This window comes from Theropithecus gelada, chromosome 8 (genome assembly GCF_003255815.1).
Source record: "Theropithecus gelada isolate Dixy chromosome 8, Tgel_1.0, whole genome shotgun sequence".
Taxonomy (NCBI): domain Eukaryota; kingdom Metazoa; phylum Chordata; class Mammalia; order Primates; family Cercopithecidae; genus Theropithecus; species Theropithecus gelada.
Window position 1 is genome coordinate 65,007,026 of NC_037676.1, and position 22,429 is coordinate 65,029,454.

The 22,429-nt window shown below is 38.2% G+C and overlaps 1 protein-coding gene across 2 annotated transcripts in view; it reads left to right on the plus strand.

Annotated features, from left to right (window-relative positions):
• The window catches only part of NKAIN3 (sodium/potassium transporting ATPase interacting 3), a 741,273-nt gene that overhangs the window by 529,002 nt on the left and 189,842 nt on the right, over nt 1-22,429 (plus strand). The window lies entirely within an intron of this gene.

Sequence of the window (22,429 nt, forward strand, 5' to 3'; positions counted from 1 at the left end):
AGTCAAAAATAAGAGAAAGGTAGAGAAAAAGAACAAAACCTGCTGCCCCCACAAATCTCCAATAATTAGCCATAATACTTAATTATAAACTTCTTGTATAACCAGGGAAAAGAGAAAAACTTAGTTAATACATACTGTCATCCTCTTATTTTAAAAAGTTATGAGAATTTCTCAAAACTGCACATCAATACACCGTATGTTTTTCTTGCTGTCTTGGTGTGATGATGAACACCAATAGGCAGTGAGCAACAGGCTCACTGTCTGTGTGTGTGTGTGTGTGTGTGTGTGTGTGTGTGTGTCTGTCTGTCTGTCTGTCTGTCTGTTTATCTGTGTGTACAGCAGGAATTCTAAAAGGAAAATAATTATTCTCTCTTGAATATCTGCTGTATGTCTAGTACGTTTCCAGGCACTGGGGATACACAGAAAACAAGACAGATGTGGTCTTGCCCTCACTGCACTTAAAAGCTATTGAGAAAGACATGCTTTGGGACAAGTAATTACAACTCTGAAAAGTGCTACCCACAGTGATGGGTGCATAATCCTCCCATCACAGATAGCAAGGAGATTCGACTTAGCCCTGGTCAGCAGAGCATTTGTTTCTGCCTAGGTGAGTGGTAGGTTTAAATATGCTTAGTTTTAAATCCTATCTCAGTTGATAACCAGCCCCATAGCCTCAGCCATGTTGCTCAGCTTCTCTGTGTTCCAGGTCCCTCACCTCTAAAGTGGGGATAACGGTAGTACCTACCTCCTAAGTAATTGTGTTATTGTGAGGACTAAATAGGTATTCTCCCATGGCAGTCTCGTGATTAAGAGTATATTAGTAGAGGCTTCAAGGCCTCTGAGTCCAAGTCTTGAAACTCCTCAAATCTTACTTCTGCTGCATCCCACTGGTCAAAGTAAGTCACAAAGGCAACCTAGATTCAAAGGATGAGGATATAGTTTCCACTCCTTTAGAGGAAGAGCTGCAAAGTACCATAGCCATTTTGACAATCTTCCACATGACAGTGGAGAACATAAAATGAACCAATGAGAACGTAAAATGAACAGCTCTTAGTGTATGACTGGACATGTGGAAGTGGAAGAAAAAGGGAAAAAGGAGCCATGATAACACCACATTTTCTGTCCAGAGCAAACTATGTGGGTATTTTGCAAATCACTTGGTACCGAATTGAGAACTAGTTAAAATTTAACCAACAATTTTAGAATATTTTGTTATTATGTGGGGTTTTTCAAAAGTCCAAATAAATGACTCAAGCTGGTGTGAGAATCATAATCCTCAATATTATTAAATATTGTTGAATTTGTTTTGACTTTGATCCTCAAAACTGAAAACATTCTTCAATGTGTAGACCAAGACATAAATTACTTATACTAGTTCCATTACAACAAATTCCACATATATCCTGATTGATACCAGTTATGTTGAAGTGTTTCTAACACTGTAAATGCCTATTCCTCCCATGTGAGAATTAGTTCATTTTAAGGTGTTTTGACTTTCACTCATAATGACTGAAAACTTCTCTGTGAAAAAACTATTATCCATCTTCATAACAGTTTCCAGAAAAATTAACAGCACTACCTTACCAAAGGGCCCAGAAGTAAACATTGTTGAATATATTTTTTGTTTGTTTTTGTTTCTGTGCTGATTGTTCTGTCTTTCTTGGCTTCACTGAGGCAAAATCGACAAAAACTGTATGTATTCAAGGTGTACAACCTGATGTTTTGATATGTATGCATTGTGAGATAATTATCACAATGAAGTTGATTAACATATTTATCACCTCACATAGTTCCAGGTTTCACTACCTCTTTAGTTAAATTCATGACCAGGGATATTGATATAAAAATTACAATAGTCTGAGACCTCTTATCCTCAACCCTACCTATGTAAATGAAACTCTGATGGCTTCACTGTGAATACTCCTAAATATCTCTCCCTGTCTTCCTTTCTGCATCTAGACAGCCACTGCCTTAATTTAAGTTTGGAACAGTCCCTGAATAGATCTCCCTTCCTGTAACTCCCCCTTTTAAAGCTATTGTCTGTATGTTTCTAAAATGTAAATCCAATTATTAACTTATCAACTTAAAAAAAGTTAATTTCTCTACCAGCGAGTCCATCCCAAACCAATATTTTCAATGGATTACGGTATAAATTAGCAGATTTATTTAACTTATTCTCAAACTTTCAACAAGAGAAAGTATACATTTGCAGGGAAATTGGACTGTTATTTCCAAGCCCAAACTCTTCATTTTCTTGGCTATAATTCAAGCAGCATGTTCAACAATTACTTGGACGGAGGCATAAGTTGTGTCTGGTGCTTTCAGTTTCAAAGTACTGGGATTTGTTTTTAGTTTCCAGGCTTATTTCTTGCCACATGTCAGTGGTGGAGCATGATGGATATGTTGTTGCTGCATGATGACTGTCTTTCAATTTTGAGTTTTTGAGTTGTTTGAGATCTTTCTCTGATGTTCTATGTGGTCTTGGGTCGATTAAGAGCACACACATAATGAGTGCTTGCTCATGCCAAAAACGGAGAGAAGAGTAAAACGTGGTCCTTGTTCTCAAGGACCCCATAGCCCTGTAGGTAAGAAAGACCTTCAACAAGTAATAGTATCTCAGTGTGATACAAACTAACATAAAGTTAGAGGACCCGGGTATCAAGGAAAAGTGGATTGAAGAAGGGATCTGGTAAAATCCAGGAACATTTCACAGATGAGCTGACACATGAATAAGTCTTGAAAGATGAATAGAAATGTATAGGTTAAAAAGTCAGAGAATAATATTTCAGTGAAGGGGGAACAGCACAGACAATTTTTTTGAAGATGTAAAACAGCATGGCACATTCAGGTGAGTGTAATAATTTAGTGCAAAGATTCAATAGGAAAAGTGATGGAACATGAGGAACAAAAAGGTAGGTGGTTACTAAACCCATGGAGGGCTTCCTACTCTGTGCATGCCCAAGGTGATACACATAGGGCACAGTGTTAGGTTGAACCATAAGAGATTATCTTTTATGTTGGTCCAAAGAGTCAACTATTGGAGTTTCAGAGACTCAAAATACTACAATTCTTAAGTTGAAGGAGTCTTAAGCCACCTTCAACTTTGGCATTTAGAAGTGAGTATACCTAACCTGACACATTTGCTTATAAGAAAAAGAAGCCCAGTCAACGTTTTTCAGGTAGTGGGTGGATTTACCAAGGGAAATTTAAAAAGCACTCCCAAAAGTCCAAGAACAAGAGTTGGACTCAGCTGATAGAAATGATCCCCACCCTGCCTTCCCCATAGCATTGCAGTTTTTTTGTTTTGTTTTGTTTTGGGTTTTTTTGGAGATTTCACTTTTTTTTCTCTATCAGTTGACATTTTTGACTTATAGTTTCTGCTCCCTCATGCCTTTATCTCACTATAGACATGGCACACCAAGCCCTTCTCCAAATCAAAACTTTTTGGCTTCAGCTTTCTCAGCAACTGAGAACTTACAAACCTGTTTTGAAATCCTGAAAGGATAGATCTCATTGGTTCAGCTCATCTTTTTTAATAAGCTGTGGGTTACTGGCCAGTTTATGAACTGGTTGTCCCTCTTTAAGTCCAGTACCTATCAGTAGGTCCATTACCTGTGACTGTGGGAATAACATGGCGACGTAGTGGTAGGAGGGTGGATGGACCACTTCCCACAGAAGTAGTTGTGGTGGGCAGGCCTGTCGAGGCTGAGCAGCTCTGCTTATTTCTCCCAGTAAAGTTGGCATGAAAGCCTCTGAGTTGATTCTCGAGGTCTAAGAAGACCTAATCTCCAACATTGAAGTGTCAGCTTTAAGAATATCTAAGATATGCATCCTAAATGTCATTACCCAGAATGTCTATAATCTTCATCAAGCTTAATATTTCTACACTAATTTGAGCCCAAGGTGGGGGGAAATCACTAATTAAGTCACAATAGCAAAATGCCTTTTCTTATTAACCAAATGCATCTGACCATATAAGCAAACGTTGACAGTCATTTCTTTTCTACCTACTCACATTGGATGTGCTTGAACATCTCTTTCTGTCCTTTAAAATAGAAGGCCTCTCTTACAGCACTAGTGGCTACTAGAACAGGTGAGCTACAGTACTAGCAATAGCTTTGTTCCTTCTTCTTACCACCTCTTATGCCTTCTGTTTGCCACCTTTAGTAGCCTTTGCACATAAAGCCTATTAATTTCTCTACAGTAAGTAAGGTGGCTTGTCTAGTAATAAGCAGCCTCATAATGAGCTGATTTTTAACATGTTCAGATTCCAGTTTGGCTCCAATAAATATCAAATAAAGCATGAGACAAATGTCAGAGACGACTCCTTTTTCACTTCCTATGTGGTGTATAAGTACATGAAAAATCCATTCAACAGTCACTAATAAACACTATTAATAGATAAAATGTCATCAGGCAAAAGCAGAGCTCAGTAACAGTACTTACAAAATAGTCCTGGGTTCTGAAGCTGCTCTCCAGAAAATCTATACCCACCCCCCTCCACCAAATCTACATAAAATACTGTTTTTACATATCTATTAAAGTGTTTCTTGAGGTGAGGCGCTGGGAAGGGAAAAGTAAGGGTGGTGAGCAGGAGAAACAGAGATCTATTTGAGCTCATCCCTTCTTCTAGCCTCATGTTATTTCCTCTCCATCTCCTACACTTTTTACTTATTTATTTGGGAGAGGATTACAAATAATTTCAGACTTCCCGGTAGTTGCCTACAGCCCTGTGATACGGCATATAATTTGTATTCCAGCATTGAAGTGCCTAACGTGGTAGAAATGAGGAGTAGCTTCCTGATACTCTTCAACTGGATTTATGAGGAATAAGGCTCATATTCTGATTTCCATGTGTCCATTTCCTGTATCATTTTCCAGCTTAATTTTAAACTGAAAAAGAAAACAGAGGAGTGATGTATTGTCTCTTAACAATCCTCTAAAAAGATGACAATATGTCTATTCATTGCAGTATTATTTTTAACATAAAAAAGCAGAGAAAGATTGTATTTCTGGATGTTAGCTAATCTTGCATTCCTGGAATGAATTCCCCTTGATCATGGTATATAAAACTTTTTAAAGACAGTTTTATTAAGATATAATTCACATAGCATACAATTCACCCATTTAAAGTGCAGAGATAGTGAGACGGGGTGTAGTTGAAGAGCACAGCACTAGCTGCCTCTTGGCTCCTGCTGCTTCTTTTAGTGCCTTTCCCCCTTCTAGCTTGTTCATGCCAATATTTAGCCATCCAGCCATGCATCTATGATCTTTCCATCCCCTTCACACAACCTATTGTGTACCTGTGTGTGTATACCATGGTGCCAGTGACCACAATTTATCTTAAGCTCAGCCATATCAAAATCTGTAGAGAGCAAGGTCCAGGAATTTGTATAATTAATCAACTCTAAAGATGATTCTGATTCTCAGACCTGTCTGAGTACCGTTTATTTAGCAGCTTCAAATATGTTTGACCTGGATTGCTACCATCAAGGAGGTCCCCCTTTGACTTTTTCTTATCTGCTGCTAAAACCTTATCCTTATTATTTTCCTCTCTTACAAAGGTAACACAAAACAAAACCAAGAACTAATATGTCTAAGGTTTTGTCGACATTTATAATTGAAATAAATGCTAAAATTGAGTTGGAGGTTAGTGAAGAGAAAAATGTACCTTTTTCCCCACCGTGTTCATGGGTCCCCGGAATTCCATCCATAAGCCCTTGGGTGCCTATGGGCCCCAGGTTGAGAAGTACTGTAAACAGGAATTTTACAGCAGTGCTGTGTAGTGCAAAAGGCACCGACCCATCCTAAAATCAAGCAGTCTTAAGTTTAGATCCCAGCTCCAGAATTTATTGGCTATAGAACCTTCAGCTAGAAGGTACTTAACTTCTTGATGTCTTCATTTTGTCTTTTATCTTTTCTTAAGCTCTAAAATGGAATTAAGAGAGAATTAGTAATAATACTGTTTATAAGTTTCTAAATTTAATTAGATAACACAGCTAGTATGAGTGTTCATTATGAGTGTTCAAAATTAGATTCAGTATATATTATTCACCTTTCCCCATGTTAATCTAAATTACCTGAAGCGTCCTTAGGCCCAGATAATCAATATTATATGAACTTACTTTAACCATATCAGCCAGTCATGTTTTCTGATGAAATTGCTATGTATTAATCACATTTTCAAATAATACGTGTATGTCTGTGTGTATGTATGAAATGACCCTAACTCTGAATTCGTGAATCTTTATAAATCCACCAAATATCCAGATCCCAACCAAGCCTCAAAACCTTTCAAAGACCATTTTTAAAAGGGTTGATTTGGCCAAAAATATGACTGTCTTCAATTCTCCACCTTTAGTTTGAGGCTCACCAATTAAATGTCCCTCATCTGTGATGTGATTTTTAAAGTCAGCAGTAGGCCAGGCATGGTGGCTCACTCCTGTAATCCCAGCACTTTGGGAGGCTGAGACAAGTGGATCACTTGAGGCCAGGATTTCGAAACCAGCCTGGCCAACAGAATGAAACCCTATCTCTACTAAAAATACAAAAAATAGCCGGGCATGGTGGCGCATGCCTGTAATCCCAGCTACTTGGGAGGTTGGGGCAAGAGGATTGCTTGAACCTGGGAGGTGGAGGTTGCAGTGAGCCGAGATCACACCACTGAACTCCAACCTGAGTAACAAAGTGAGGTTCTGTCTTAAAAAAAAAAAAAAAGATCAGCAATGGTTGCTAGATACTGCCTCCAGTCTCTGCAGATGCTCAAGGCTGCTCAATTTGACTAGATGATTACACTGCCCAAATGTACACATGATGCTCGTCACTCATCTAATTGCAGACAGCTAATCTGAATTCTTCACATGTAAGCCATTGATGACTAAATGTATCCAGAGATCTGGATTTACAGAGAATATTTTCTCATAACAATACTTAAATCTCAAAGAATTGTTTACACCCAGGCTCTAGTCTTAACCTATCTTGTACTGTGCAGAGGAACAAGTATGTACAGGATAGTGAGCACTGTGGAATTTAATTTGGTAGAAAGGGGAAGCATGATTTTTATGCTGAAAGAATACTAGTTTTTGTTTCACACATGCACACAAACACACAAAAATACTCATGTACACGCATTGAGCTTAACAAAAATTTCAAGGCACCATTCTGAAATCTGTCCATTAGCACTTTGAGTGTGAATTTATTCATACATGCTGGTTCTCCTGAAAAAGGCAGACTTTATCTCATAAGTCTTTTAGAGCAACTTAAAAAGAGCATGAAGTGCTCTCTGATTCCATTTGTTTAGAGAACAATAGACCCACTGTGATGTAACAGGAATTGGATGAAAATATCTTCTACCTGTTGTTTCTTCTGTATATGTTATTTGACTTGATCTTTATTCTCTGGAGAAAGCAGAATTTCTTTGTTTCAGAGAAGGATCTCTCCTCGGGAGGATTAAAACTTTTTTCTTACAGCTCTTTAACAGAAATCACTTTCATAGCTAAACAAGAGCATGGTAAATGGATTTTTTCCAGGCCCTAAAACTTACATAAATGAGCTCTCTTTTTCACCCAAAGTTCAGGAAAATGCAGTCTGCAAATAACAAATGGTAGAAATCCATATAATAGACTCCTTGGTCATAGGTGAATTTAGCAGCAGGCACTTTTGGAAAATGTGTACACATGTAAGTTAAAAGAATGATTCTACCAAAATCTGGCAGATCATGAGCAGTTAAAATAATGTTGGGAAAAAAATGACTCATCCTTTTTATACTTGAGATGAGCGATGCAAAATGGAGTGCCCTTCCATTGTTCACCTGTGTCTCCTGCCAGACAGTGACCTCCCTCAGCTTGCAGGGCCTTACTTGTTTTTTCTCATATCTGTCAGAGTGTCTGATATATGGTAGACTTTCAATAAATATTAGTGAAAATGATGAACAAATAAATGAATTAAAAATTGCAAGCCACAATGTCTAAACAAGTTAAAAACAACTATAATGTTATGAGCAAATACAACTATAATGTTATGGGTTAACTTGCATGCCCCAGAAACTCATATGTTGAAGTCCTAACCCTCAGTGACTCAGAATATGACCTTATGGAAAGGAGTCTCTGAAGATAATAATTAAAGGTAAGATAAGGTCACAGTGGAGTAGAGTGAGTCCCTAATTCCATGTGACTACTGTCATTATAAAAAGGGGAAATTTGTAGACAGACCCACACACAGGGAGAATGCCATGTAGAGAATGGAGTTATGTTGCCACAAATTGATGAATTGCTGGATGCTAGGCCTGGAACAGATTCTTCCCAAAGTGCTTTTCAAATATGACTTACTTAATTCTCAAAATGACTCACCACGAAGGTGTTGTTATTGTAGTCATTTTACAGATGTGAAAACTGAGACACATGAAGAAGTTAAAAAATGTGCCCCCAAGGTCACACAGCTTGTAAGTGAAGGTGGACCTCAAACCCAAGCAGACAATCCCTCATGATGTGAGAAAAGAGAACTTCTTAGTTCCTTGCAGCACCTTGCAGAGTTTGGGGGTAAACTCTGTCAGATCTGTAAAGCTATGGATCTCCTATTGGGTTGCTGATATTTAATTGCAGCTCCACTGTTAGAAAGTAAAAATGAAAGTATAATTATGCCTAATAGTTCAAAGATTGGTGAATAGTTCAAAATGTTTCCTTTCACCCACGACGCTTTTCACCTTGATCTCAGACTTCCGGCTTGTAGAACTGAGATAATAAATTGTTGTTGTTAAGCCAATCCGTTTGTGGGCATTTTTTTTTTTTTTTTTTTTTACAGCAGCCCTAGCACACTAATACACATAGCAATTAAGAATTTGGAAGGAGGAAGAGTACCAAAAATGTTGAAAGGAAAGGAGATATCAAGAAAACATTGCTACCAGAGGCAGTGTCCTAACCACTGATTGGGATGGAAGACCTGGACTCTAGTGCCTTTGGAAGAAATAGGCCCCTGACCTGGAGTCAAGGCAGTGACCAGATGGGGACTCACAGGACCAAGGTGTCCATCAAAGGGGGTTGAAGATCCAATAGCACATGAGGGCCTGCTTTGAGGTCGGAATCAGAGCTGGTTAAAAGTTGTCCTTATGAAGTTTAAATTGATGTTGGTACTGGAAATGGACTGGAATTGTATGTGGAGATCTAGAGAATATGAATGTGGTGAGGAGCGATGCATAAACTAGGAACCAGTCTGTCCAAAATAATTTCATCATGTTTAGAGCATATATCCTACTTAAAGAAATAATCAGCAGAGTTAACAGACAACCCACAAAGTGGAAGAAAATCTTCACAATTTATACATCTGACAAAGTACTAACATCTACAATCTACAAAGAACTCAAATCAGCAAGAAAAAAAAATAATCGCATCAAAAAGTAGGCTAAGGGCATGAATAGATCATTCTCAAAAGAAGATATACAAATGGCCAACAAGCATATGGAAAAATGCTCAACATCACTAATTATCAGGGAAATGTAAATCAAAACCACAATGTGATACCACCTTACTCCTGCAAGAATGGACATAATCAAAAAATCAAAACATAGTAAATGTTGATGTGGATACAGCGAAAAGGGAACACTTTTACACTGTTGGTGGGAACGTAAGCTAGTACAACCACTATGAAAACCAGTGTGGAGATTCCTTAAATAACTAAAAGTAGATCTACCATTTGATCCAACAATCCCACAGCTCGGTATCTACCCACAGAAAAATAAGTCATTATATAAAAAAGATACTTGCACAATTTGCAGTTGCAAAACTATGGAAACAGCCCAAATGCCCATCAATTCACCGATGAGTGGATAGAGAGAAAATGTGACATATACATAGCATGCAATACTAGTCAGCCATAAAAAGGAACAAAATAATGGCATTCATAGCAACCTGAGTGGAATTGGAGGCACTTATTCTAAGTGAAGTAACTCGGGAATGGAAAATCAAATATCATATGTTCTCACTCATGAGTTGGAGCTAAGATATGAGGACTCAAGTCAAAAGAATGATACAATGGAATTGGGGGACTTGGGAGAAAGACTGGGAGGTGGGTGAGGGATAAAAGACTAGAAATTGGGTACAGTTTATACTGTTTGGGTGATGGATGCACCAAAATCTCATAAATCACCACTAAAGAACTTATTCATGTAACCAAACACTATCTGCTCCCCAAAAACCTATTGAAATAAATAATAAACAAACAAACAAATAAATAAAACATTAAATTGATGATACTGCATATGCAACGTGATTATAATTTTGTATATGTCAGTAGTTGATTCTGCCAATTATTACTCACGGAGGGGGAGCGGTTCATGCGAGACCCTCTGCTAGGCATTGTTCATGATACAAAGTATTCTAGGACTCTGGAGTAAGACCAAAGACCAAGTCTACCACTCTGCCACTTATCTGCTGTGATGGAATTCCCTTCTAGTATTGAATTTTATGCTCTAACCTCAGATCTATTTCTAAAAGGAGGAATTCCCAGTACACAGAACTAAAATCATCATGTAGATCTGCAGCCATACAGCCTGTACCTTCCAGGGATTTTCTCTCCTATAAATTCACTATGGAGAATTTCATTAAAGCCATGTTTTTCTTTAAAAACAAAATCACCAGAGACACGTCTTGCTTATTTCCAGTTGTCTACATGAGACCAAGCAGGGGACTAATGCCTGTCCTCTGCAGTGCAGAAAGGATAGTGCATGATGAAAGGTAGTGATGAACAACATGGTCCACTGATGACCCTGCCCAAAATCATAGCTAGAATATTTCCTAAAACATATATTATTCGTTCACAACTTTATACATCAAGTATTTAGTTTATTAAATCTTTTACTACAAAGGGTAGATTTTCTTTTTGTTAATTCGTGTGCATCTGCATTTGCGAAGATTTAGAATTAATGGATATTTATTATAATATATTTCAAGTGAATAGAAAATACAACATATACTCTTGTATCCAAATTGAGCAAATGTTAACATTTGTCATTTTGGTTTCAGGTATGTTTTAATAAACTTGACTGATACCATTAAAGCACCCTTGCATCTTGTTTTCTCCATTCCTCCTCAAGTTGGGGTGTGTCCTTCCCCTCAGGTGCTTATCTTATTAATGTATATGGAATTACATGTAGATTTTAGGTTTTTAAAATTTTTGTGTGTCTATTTACTATATTTTTCCCTTGTTATCAGTCTTCCATTTCTTACTTTTTGTGGGACTGATCAACCTTCTTCCCTACTCTCTTCATATTCTTTCTGCTAGTTAAAGATAATATATCTCTTTCTCATCTTTCAATAGTTACTCTTTTCTTTTTTTTTTTTTTTTTTTTTTTTTGTTGAGATGGAGTCTCACTCCGTCACCAGGCTGGAGTGCAGTGGCTTGATCTCGGCTCACTGCAATCTCTGCTTCCTGGTTCAAGAAGTTCTCCTGAGGCCGGGCGCAGTGGCTCAAGCCTGTAATCCCAGCACTTTGGGAGGCCGAGATGGGCAGATCACGAGGTCAGGAGATCGAGACCATCCTGGCTAACCCGGTGAAACCCCGTCTCTACTAAAAATTACAAAAAACTAGCCGGGCGAGGTGGCGGGCACCTGTAGTCCCAGCTACTTGGGAGGCTGAGGCAGGAGAATGGCCTAAACCCAGGAGGCGGAGCTTGCAGTGAGCTGAGATCTGGCCACTGCACTCCAGCCTGGGCGACAGAGCCAGACTCCGTCTCAAAAAAAAAAAAAAAGAAGTTCTCCTGCCTTAGCCTCCCGAGTAGCTAGGGCTACAAGTGTGTGCCACCACACTCAGCTAATGTTTGTATGTTTGGTAGAGATGGGGTTTCACCATGTTGGCCAGGATGGTCTATCTATATATATACATATAGACATATATATACATATCTCCTTGATATCTCCTTTCCTTTCAACGTTTTTGGTACTCTTCCTCCTTCCAAATTCTTAATTGCTATGTGTATTAGTGTGCTAGGGCTACTGTAAAAAACAAAATGCCCACAAACTGATTGGCTTAAACAACAACAATTTATTATCTCAGTTCTGCAAGCCAGAAGTCTGAGATCAAGGTGAAAAGCGTCGTGGGTGAAAGGAAACATTCTGAACTATTCACCAATCTTTGACATACGCCTATGTGTGTGTATATATATATGTCAATATATATAGGTCTCTCTCTATATATATAGGTCGATATATATAGTATATATATAGGTCTATATATATACTTCAAAACTCATGTTGTATGTGATAAATACATACAATTTTATCAATTTTATAAAAATGATTTATTGTTTATTTAAGGTATAAGAATGAGATTATAATTATGTTAAAAATATGCCCTATGATTTAGAATGAATACTGGAATAGCTATTAATTAAAAAGAAAATTATTTTCAAATTTTAAAAACGACATATACTTGATTTAAAAAAATTAAACTAATTTAAAATTTTATCTTCTTTTTGAACACAATAAACATTTTATAGTAATCATCCCTCACCCATTTGTCATGTTAATTTTGTCTAGTTTTTAAGTCGCCCTTATTTATTGGAGCACAACTTAATGAATATTTTTATAGCAGCTGATTACTTTGATGTGCCCACGTGCTTATCAGTCTTTGAAAACTATTTCTTCTAACATACCACTTTGGGTTCTATTTTCCTATACCTGAAGAACATGCTGTAGTAGTAGTTTCACCAAAAACTTGTGAACTCTTTTTGTTGCTCCGAATGTCCTTATTTCAGTCTCATTTTATAATAGTAGTTCGACTCAATAGTTATTCTAGTCCAACACTATTTTCTTCAGTGCATCATCATCTGGTGTCTATTGTTGTCCGATGTTATCAATCACTTTAGTTTGGTAAGCATTCCCAAAAGCATGTGTGTATGAAGAAAATACTTGACTCACAGTTTCATAGGAAAATAATTGTATAGGTTGTTAAGTGGTTACACTATTACTGCATTTGTCTTACCAAAATAAATTCCATTGAATTATATATATGTGTGTGTGTGTGTGTGTGTATGTGTGTGTGTGTGTGTATAGAATGCATATTGAAAGCCAGGGATTTTCAAAAATTTATCCCATTTATTCTCACAATCTTAGGAAATTGTTTTAATATCTGTACACTTTGCAGATGAAGAAACTGAAGCCCAGGGTGGTCAAATGATTTACTTTTGATCACACAGCTGAGAAATGGCATTTGCCAGAGGTAACCTAGGTCTTCTAATTGTGAATACAGCAGAGTTGTCTCTAGCATCAATATTATGTATTTTCATCCCCTCACTTATTTTTATGACAGTGAAAGGAGATGGAATAATTATAATTAAGATCAGAGGCACTGTTCACTCTCATTTGAAAATCACATAGTTTATAAGGAAATCTTCCTCACAGGGTTCAAGGTGGAAGTCAGACCTTGAACCCCCAACATGCCCCCTGAGGACCGGGCAAGCCGCTCTGCTTCAAAGCCTGAGAGTCGGGAACACAGCCGCTTGCTTGCGTAATCATATTCATGAGTTTTAGATTCTGGGTAGTTTCCTCAGCCGCATGTTGAGAAACTGAAAAATGGCAAAATTGAAAAATAAATGACCTTTGAAATACAGAAGAGCCTTTACTCTGGAGAAAAATGTAATTCAGTTTTCAGGCACATTCCACTTCTTTTATGATTTGAAGATATCACAAGGCATGCCAGCAAATCTAAGAGGATATACTTGGAGGAGTAGGTCATTTCTCGGGTAAAAAAGTTTTTTTTATTTACGGCGTGCAAGCATGGGAATGAGAAGGTCTGGGTTTCAGCCTGGACCCTTGATCTCATTTGCTTTGAGGACACCCACAAGTCATTTGGACTCCATGGGCTTCAGTTTTTTCATTTGTAAAATGTAAAAGTCAAACTAGGTATCTCTTTTAATAGGTGAGCTAAATACGTTTCCATTTATTGGACAAACTTTGATCTTTTTATGTTTTGTTTACCATATTATGTATGTATGACTGTAAGCATGTAGGTAGAAAGGGATATTTTTTTTTTTTGGCTTTCTTTCTTCTCTTTTCCTGACTTCTGTTAAACGGATAGTGATTTAAATCTTCTTGGACTTAATGTACGTATGCCTGCATGTATGTATGTATTTGCCACTCACTTGAAAAATGTACCAATATTTTCTTCTATTAAAGATTACTTTTAATTTCTTCCTAATCTTTAAATTAAACTTTTAAAAATATAAGTGGATTCACATACAGCTGTAGGCAATTATAAAGGAATAGCTTGTGTACTTTTACCCTGTTTTCCCCAATGATAACTATATCTTGCCGAACTATAGTACATAATTACAACCAGGATATTGGTGCTGCTACAGCTAACATACTGAACAATTTCATCAGCACACAGATCCCTTCTGTGGCTCTTTTATAACTATATCCCCTTCCTCCTTTGCCTCCCACCCCCATCCTTGATCTCTGACAATCCCTACTCTGTTCTCTGTTGTTGTATGCTGTCGTCTCAGGAATGTTGAGATGACAACATTCTTGTAAATGGACTCATACAGTATGTAAACATTTAAGATTGGCTTTTTTCTTGCAGCATAATTTCCTGTAAAGTCATCCAAGTGGTTCCATATATCAGTCATTCCTTTTTATTACTGTACTAGCAGTATTCCTTGATATGGCTGTACCACAGCTTATTTAAACAATTGACTGTGAAAGGACATCTATGTTGTTTACAGTTTTGGGTCATTACAAATAAAGCTGTTATGACCATTTATGTAAAGGTTTTTATGTGAAAGAAGTTTTCATTTCTCTGTGATAAATGCTCAAAAGTATAATTTCTGGATACGATGGCATTTGCATGTTTAGTTTTAAAATAACTTGCTAAGCTGTTTTCCAGAGTAGTTGCACCATTGTACATTCCTGCCAGCAATATATGGGTGATCTGGTTTCTGTGCATCTTGGCCAGCATTTTTCATTATTGTCATTATTTCTTTATTTTAACCATTCTCATAAGTATATAGTAATATATCATTTGTGGTTTTAATTCGCATTACCCTGATGGGGGTTTTAAATTTTTTTGAAATACCCTGATGGCTAACAATGGAGAATAATGTTTTGTGTGCTTATTTGCCATCGGCATATCCTCTTCAGTAAAATGTCTGTTTGTGTCTTTTGCCAATTTTATATTTAGATTTTTTTTTTTTTTGCTTTTCTTACTGTTGAATTTTGACAGTTCTTTATATTTTCTAGATACAAGTTATTTGTTGAATATGTGGCTTGTAAATATTTTCTCAAAGTCTGTTGCTTCTCTCTTCATCCTCTTAATTGTCTTTCTCAAAGCATTTTTCCTTTCATGGATCATGCATTGCATGTCAAGTCTAAGAAGTATTTGCCTAGCTATAGACACCAAATACTTTTTCCAGTGGTTTTTTTTTTTTTTTTCCTAAAGCTTTTATAGTTTTATACTTTACATTTCAGTGCACGATTCATGTCGAGTAAATTTTTGAATAAGTAAATTTAGGTCAAGCTTTATTGACCTATGGATATCTAATAGTTCCCACACAATTTGTGAAAGGACTATTTTTCTACAATGAATCGCTCGTGCACCTTCGTCAATAATCAACTGGGTACAGTTGTGTGAATCTATTTCTGGATTCCCCTTTCTGTTCCACTCTTCTAAGTATCAATCTTTTCATCAGTACCACACTCTTTGAACTACAACTATACAGTTAGGTTGAATAATTCTTTCCACTTTATTTTTTCAGAACTGTTTTACATATTTTAGGAGCTGTGCATTTTCATATATGTTTTAGAGAAGCTTATTTATGTCTACAAAATCCTTGCTGGAATCTTGTTAAAAATTGCATCAAATCTATAGATCAGTCTGGGGAGAAGTGACATCTTTACTTTCCTGAGTCTTCCAATGGCATGTATGTATGTCTCTTTACTATTTAGAACTTTTCTTTCTTTCATTGACGTTTTATAATTTACAGCATAAAGAGTCTGTGCATGTTTTGCTAAATTTATACCTAAGTGTTTGACTTTATTTGGAGTGATTATAAAAATGTTATGTTTTCAAATTGTAGTTTTCATATGTTCATTATTAATATATAGCAATATAAGTTCATTATTAATATATGATTTTGTGCATATTATTCTGTAATCTTGCTTCACTCACTTATTAGTTCTAGGAGGGTTTTTTACAATTCTTAGAATTTTTTATATAGACAATTATGTCATCTGCAAATGGAAACGATTTTATTTTATTTTATTTTATTTTATTTTATTTTTTTTATTTATTTATTATTATTATACTTTAAGTTGTAGGGTACATGTGCATAACGTGCAGGTTTGTTACATATGTATACTTGTGCCATGTTGGTCTACTGCACCCATCAACTCGTCATTTACATCAGGTATAACTCCCAATGCAATCCCTCCCCCCTCCCCCCTCCCCATGATAGGCCCCGGTGTGTGATGTTCCCCTTCCTGAGTCCAAGTGATCTCATTGTTCAGTTCCCACCTATGAGTGAGAACATGCGGTGTTTGGTTTTCTGTTCTTGTGATAGTTTGCTAAGAATGATGGTTTCCAGCTGCATCCATGTCCCTACAAAGGACGCAAACTCATCCTTTTTTATGGCTGCATAGTATTCCATGGTGTATATGTGCCACATTTTCTTAATCCAATCTGTCACTGATGGACATTTGGGTTGATTCCAAGTCTTTGCTATTGTGAATAGTGCTGCAATAAACATACGTGTGCATGTGTCTTTATAGCAGCATAATTTATAATCCTTTGGCTATATCCCCAGTAATGGGATGGCTGGGTCATATGGTACATCTAGTTCTAGATCCTTGAGGAATCGCCATACTGTTTTCCATAATGGTTGAACTAGTTTACAATCCCACCAACAGTGTAAAAGTGTTCCTATTTCTCCACATCCTCTCCAGCACCTGTTGTTTCCTGACTTTTGAATGATCGCCATTCTAACTGGTGTGAGATGGTATCTCATTGTGGTTTTGATTTGCATTTCTCTGATGGCCAGTGATGATGAGCATTTTTTCATATGTCTGTTGGCTGTATGAATGTCTTCTTTTGAGAAATGTCTGTTCATATCCTTTGCCCACTTTTTGATGGGGTTGTTTGTTTTTTTCTTGTAAATTTGTTTGAGTTCTTTGTAGGTTCTGGATATTAGCCCTTTGTCAGATGAGTAGATTGCAAAAATTTTCTCCCATTCTGTAGGTTGCCTGTTCACTCTGATGGTAGTTTCTTTTGCTGTGCAGAAGCTCTTTAGTTTAATGAGATCCCATTTGTCAATTTTAGCTTTTGCTGCCGTTGCTTTTGGTGTTTTAGACATGAAGTCTTTGCCCATGCCTATGTCCTGAATGGTACTACCTAGGTTTTCCTCTAGGATTTTTATAGTATTAGGTCTAACATTTAAGTCTCTAATCCATCTTGAATTAATTTTCGTATAAGGAGTAAGGAAAGGATCCAGTTTCAGCTTTCTACTTATGGCTAGCCAATTTTCCCAGCACCATTTATTAAATAGGGAATCCTTTCCCCATTTCTTGTTTTTCTCAGGTTTGTCAAAGATCAGATGGCTGTAGATGTGTGGTATTATTTCTGAGGACTCTGTTCTGTTCCATTGGTCTATATCTCTGTTTTGGTACCAGTACCATGCTGTTTTGGTTACTGTAGCCTTGTAGTATAGTTTGAAGTCAGGTAGCGTGATGCCACCAGCTTTGTTCTTTTGACTTAGGATTGTCTTGGAGATGCGGGCTCTTTTTTGGTTCCATATGAACTTTAAAGCAGTTTTTTCCAATTCTGTGAAGAAACTCATTGGTAGCTTGATGGGGATGGCATTGAATCTATAAATTACCTTGGGCAGTATGGCCATTTTCACGATATTGATTCTTCCTATCCATGAGCATGGTATGTTCTTCCATTTGTTTGTGTCCTCTTTGATTTCACTGAGCAGTGGTTTGTAGTTCTCCTTGAAGAGGTCCTTTACATCCCTTGTAAGTTGGATTCCTAGGTATTTTATTCTCTTTGAAGCAATTGTGAATGGAAGTTCATTCATGATTTGGCTCTCTGTTTGTCTGTTATTGGTGTATAAGAATGCTTGTGATTTTTGCACATTAATTTTGTATCCTGAGACTTTGCTGAAGTTGCTTATCAGCTTAAGGAGATTTTGGGCTGAGACAATGGGGTTTTCTAAATATACAATCATGTCATCTGCAAACAGGGACAATTTGACTTCTTCTTTTCCTAACTGAATACCCCTGATTTCTTTCTCTTGCCTAATTGCCCTAGCCAGAACTTCCAACACTATGTTGAATAGGAGTGGTGAGAGAGGGCATCCCTGTCTTGTGCCAGTTTTCAAAGGGAATTTTTCCAGCTTTTGCCCATTCAGTATGATATTGGCTGTGGGTTTGTCATAAATAGCTCTTATTATTTTGAGGTACGTTCCATCAATACCGAATTTATTGAGCGTTTTTAGCATGAAGGGCTGTTGAATTTTGTCAAAAGCCTTTTCTGCATCTATTGAGATAATCATGTGGTTCTTGTCTTTGGTTCTGTTTATATGCTGGATTATGTTTATTGATTTGCGAATGTTGAACCAGCCTTGCATCCCAGGGATGAAGCCCACTTGATCATGGTGGATAAGCTTTTTGATGTGTTGTTGAATCCGGTTTGCCAGTATTTTATTGAGGATTTTTGCATCAATGTTCATCAGGGATATTGGTCTAAAATTCTCTTTTTTTGTTGTGTCTCTGCCAGGCTTTGGTATCAGGATGATGTTGGCCTCATAAAATGAGTTAGGGAGGATTCCCTCTTTTTCTATTGATTGGAATAGTTTCAGAAGGAATGGTACCAACTCCTCCTTATACCTCTGGTAGAATTCAGCTGTGAATCCATCTGGTCCTGGACTTTTTTTGGTTGGTAGGCTATTAATTATTGCCTCAATTTCAGAGCCTACTATTGGTCTATTCAGGGATTCAACTTCTTCCTGGTTTAGTCTTGGAAGAGTGTAAGTGTCCAGGAAATTATCCATTTCTTCTAGGTTTTCCAGTTTATTTGCGTAGAGGTGTTTATAGTATTCTCTGATGGTAGTTTGTATTTCTGTGGGGTCGGTGGTGATATCCCCTTTATCATTTTTAATTGCGTCGATTTGATTCTTCTCTCTTTTCTTCTTTATTAGTCTTGCTAGTGGTCTGTCAATTTTGTTGATCTTTTCAAAAAACCAACTCCTGGATTCATTGATTTTTTGGAGGGTTTTTTGTGTCTCTATCTCCTTCAGTTCTGCTCTGATCTTAGTTATTTCTTGCCTTCTGCTAGCTTTCGAATGTGTTTGCTCTTGCTTCTCTAGTTCTTTTAATTGCGATGTTAGAGTGTCAATTTTTGATCTTTCCTGCTTTCTCTTGTGGGCATTTAGTGCTATAAATTTCCCTCTACACACTGCTTTAAATGTGTCCCAGAGATTCTGGTATGTTGTATCTTTGTTCTCATTGGTTTCAAAGAACATCTTTATTTCTGCCTTCATTTCGTGATGTACCCAGTAGTCATTCAGGAGCAGGTTGTTCAGTTTCCATGTAGTTGAGCGGTTTTGATTGAGTTTCTTAGTCCTGAGTTCTAGTTTGATTGCACTGTGGTCTGAGAGAAAGTTTGTTATAATTTCTGTTCTTGTACATTTGCTGAGGAGTGCTTTACTTCCAATTATATGGTCAATTTTGGAGTAAGTACGATGTGGTGCTGAGAAGAATGTATATTCTGTTGATTTGGGGTGGAGAGTTCTATAGATGTCTATTAGGTCTGCTTGCTGCAGAGATGAGTTCAATTCCTGGATATCCTTGTTAACTTTCTGTCTTGTTGATCTGTCTAATGTTGACAGTGGAGTGTTGAAGTCTCCCATTATTATTGTATGGGAGTCTAAGTCTCTTTGTAAGTCTCTAAGGACTTCCTTTATGAATCTGGGTGCTCCTGTATTGGGTGCATATATATTTAGGATAGTTAGCTCTTCCTGTTGAATTGATCCCTTTACCATTATGTAATGGCCTTCTTTGTCTCTTTTGATCTTTGATGGTTTAAAGTCTATTTTATCAGAGACTAGGATTGCAACCCCCGCTTTTTTTTGTTCTCCATTTGCTTGGTAAATCTTCCTCCATCCCTTTATTTTGAGCCTATGTATGTCTCTGCGTGTGAGATGGGTCTCCTGAATACAGCAGACTGATGGGTCTTGACTCTTTATCCAGTTTGCCAGTCTGTGTCTTTTCATTGGAGCATTTAGTCCATTTACATTTAAGGTTAAGATTGTTATGTGTGAACTTGATCCTGCCATTATGATATTAACTGGTTATTTTGCTCGTTAGTTGATGCAGTTTCTTCCTAGCCTCGATGGTCTTTACATTTTGGCATGTTTTTGCAATGGTTGGTACCGGTTGTTCCTTTCCATGTTGAGTGCTTCCTTCAGGGTCTCTTGTAAGGCAGGCCTAGTGGTGACAAAATCTCTAAGCATTTGCTTATCTGTAAAGGATTTTATTTCTCCTTCACTTATGAAACTTAGTTTGGCTGGATATGAAATTCTGGGTTGAAAATTCTTTTCTTTAAGAATGTTGAATATTGGCCCCCACTCTCTTCTGGCTTGTAGAGTTTCTGCCGAGAGATCTGCTGTGAGTCTGATGGGCTTCCCTTTGTGGGTAACCCGACCTTTCTCTCTGGCTGCCCTTAAGATTTTTTCCTTCATTTCAACTTTGGTGAATCTGGCAATTATGTGTCTTGGAGTTGCTCTTCTCGAGGAGTATCTTTGTGGCGTTCTCTGTATTTCCTGGATTTGAATGTTGGCCTGCCCTACTAGGTTGGGGAAGTTCTCCTGGATGATATCCTGAAGAGTGTTTTCCAACTTGGTTCCATTTTCCCCCTCACTTTCAGTCACCCCAATCAGACGTAGATTTGGTCTTTTTACATAATCCCATACTTCTTGCAGGCTTTGTTCATTTCTTTTTCTTCTTTTTTCTTTTGGTTTCTCTTCTCGCTTCATTTCATTCATTTGATCCTCAATCGCTGATACTCTTTCTTCCAGTTGATCGAGTCGGTTACTGAAGCTTGTGCATTTGTCACGTATTTCTCATGTCATGGTTTTCATCTCTTTCATTTCGTTTATGACCTTCTCTGCATTAATTACTCTAGCCGTCAATTCTTCCACTTTTTTTTCAAGATTTTTAGTTTCTTTGCGCTGGGTACGTAATTCCTCCTTTAGCTCTGAGAAATTTGATGGACTGAAGCCTTCTTCTCTCATCTCGTCAAAGTCATTCTCCGTCCAGCTTTGATCCGTTGCTGGCGATGAGCTGCGCTCCTTTGCCGGGGGAGATGCGCTCTTATTTTTTGAATTTCCAGCTTTTCTGCCCTGCTTTTTCCCCATCTTTGTGGTTTTATCTGCCTCTGGTCTTTGATGATGGTGATGTACTGATGGGGTTTTGGTGTAGGTGTCCTTCCTGTTTGATAGTTTTCCTTCTAACAGTCAGGACCCTCAGCTGTAGGTCTGTTGGAGATTGCTTGAGGTCCACTCCAGACCCTGTTTGCCTGGGTATCAGCAGCAGAGGCTGCAGAAGATAGAATATTTCTGAACAGCGAGTGTACCTGTCTGATTCTTGCTTTGGAAGCTTCCTCTCAGGGGTGTACTCCACCCTGTGAGGTGTGGGGTGTCAGACTGCCCCTAGTGGGGGATGTCTCCCAGTTAGGCTACTCAGGGGTCAGGGACCCACTTGAGCAGGCAGTCTGTCCCTTCTCAGATCTCAACCTCCGTGTTGGGAGATCCACTGCTCTCTTCAAAGCTGTCAGACAGAGTCGTTTGCGTCTGCAGAGCTTTCTGCTGCTTTTCTGTTGTTGTTGTTGTTGTTGTGTAGCTGTGCCCTGTCCCCAGAGGTGGAGTCTACAGAGACAGGCAGGTTTCCTTGAGCTGCTGTGAGCTCCACCCAGTTCGAGCTTCCCAGCAGCTTTGTTTACCTACTTAAGCCTCAGCAATGGCGGGCGCCCCTCCCCCAGCCTCGCTGCTGCCTTGCCGGTAGATCACAGACTGCTGTGCTAGCAATGAGGGAGGCTCCGTGGGCGTGGGACCCTCCCGGCCAGGTGTGGGATATGATCTCCTGGTGTGCCTGTTTGCTTAAAGCGCAATATTGGGGTGGGAGTTACCCGATTTTCCAGGTGTTGTGTGTCTCAGTTCCCCTGGCTAGGAAAAGGGATTCCCTTCCCCCTTGCGCTTCCCAGGTGAGGGATGCCTCGCCCTGCTTCAGCTCTCGCTGGTCGGGCTGCAGCTGCTGACCAGCACCGATCGTCCGGCACTCCCCAGTGAGATGAACCCAGTACCTCAGTTGAAAATGCAGAAATCACCGGTCTTCTGTGTCGCTCACACTGGGAGTTGGAGACTGGAGCTGTTCCTATTCGGCCATCTTGC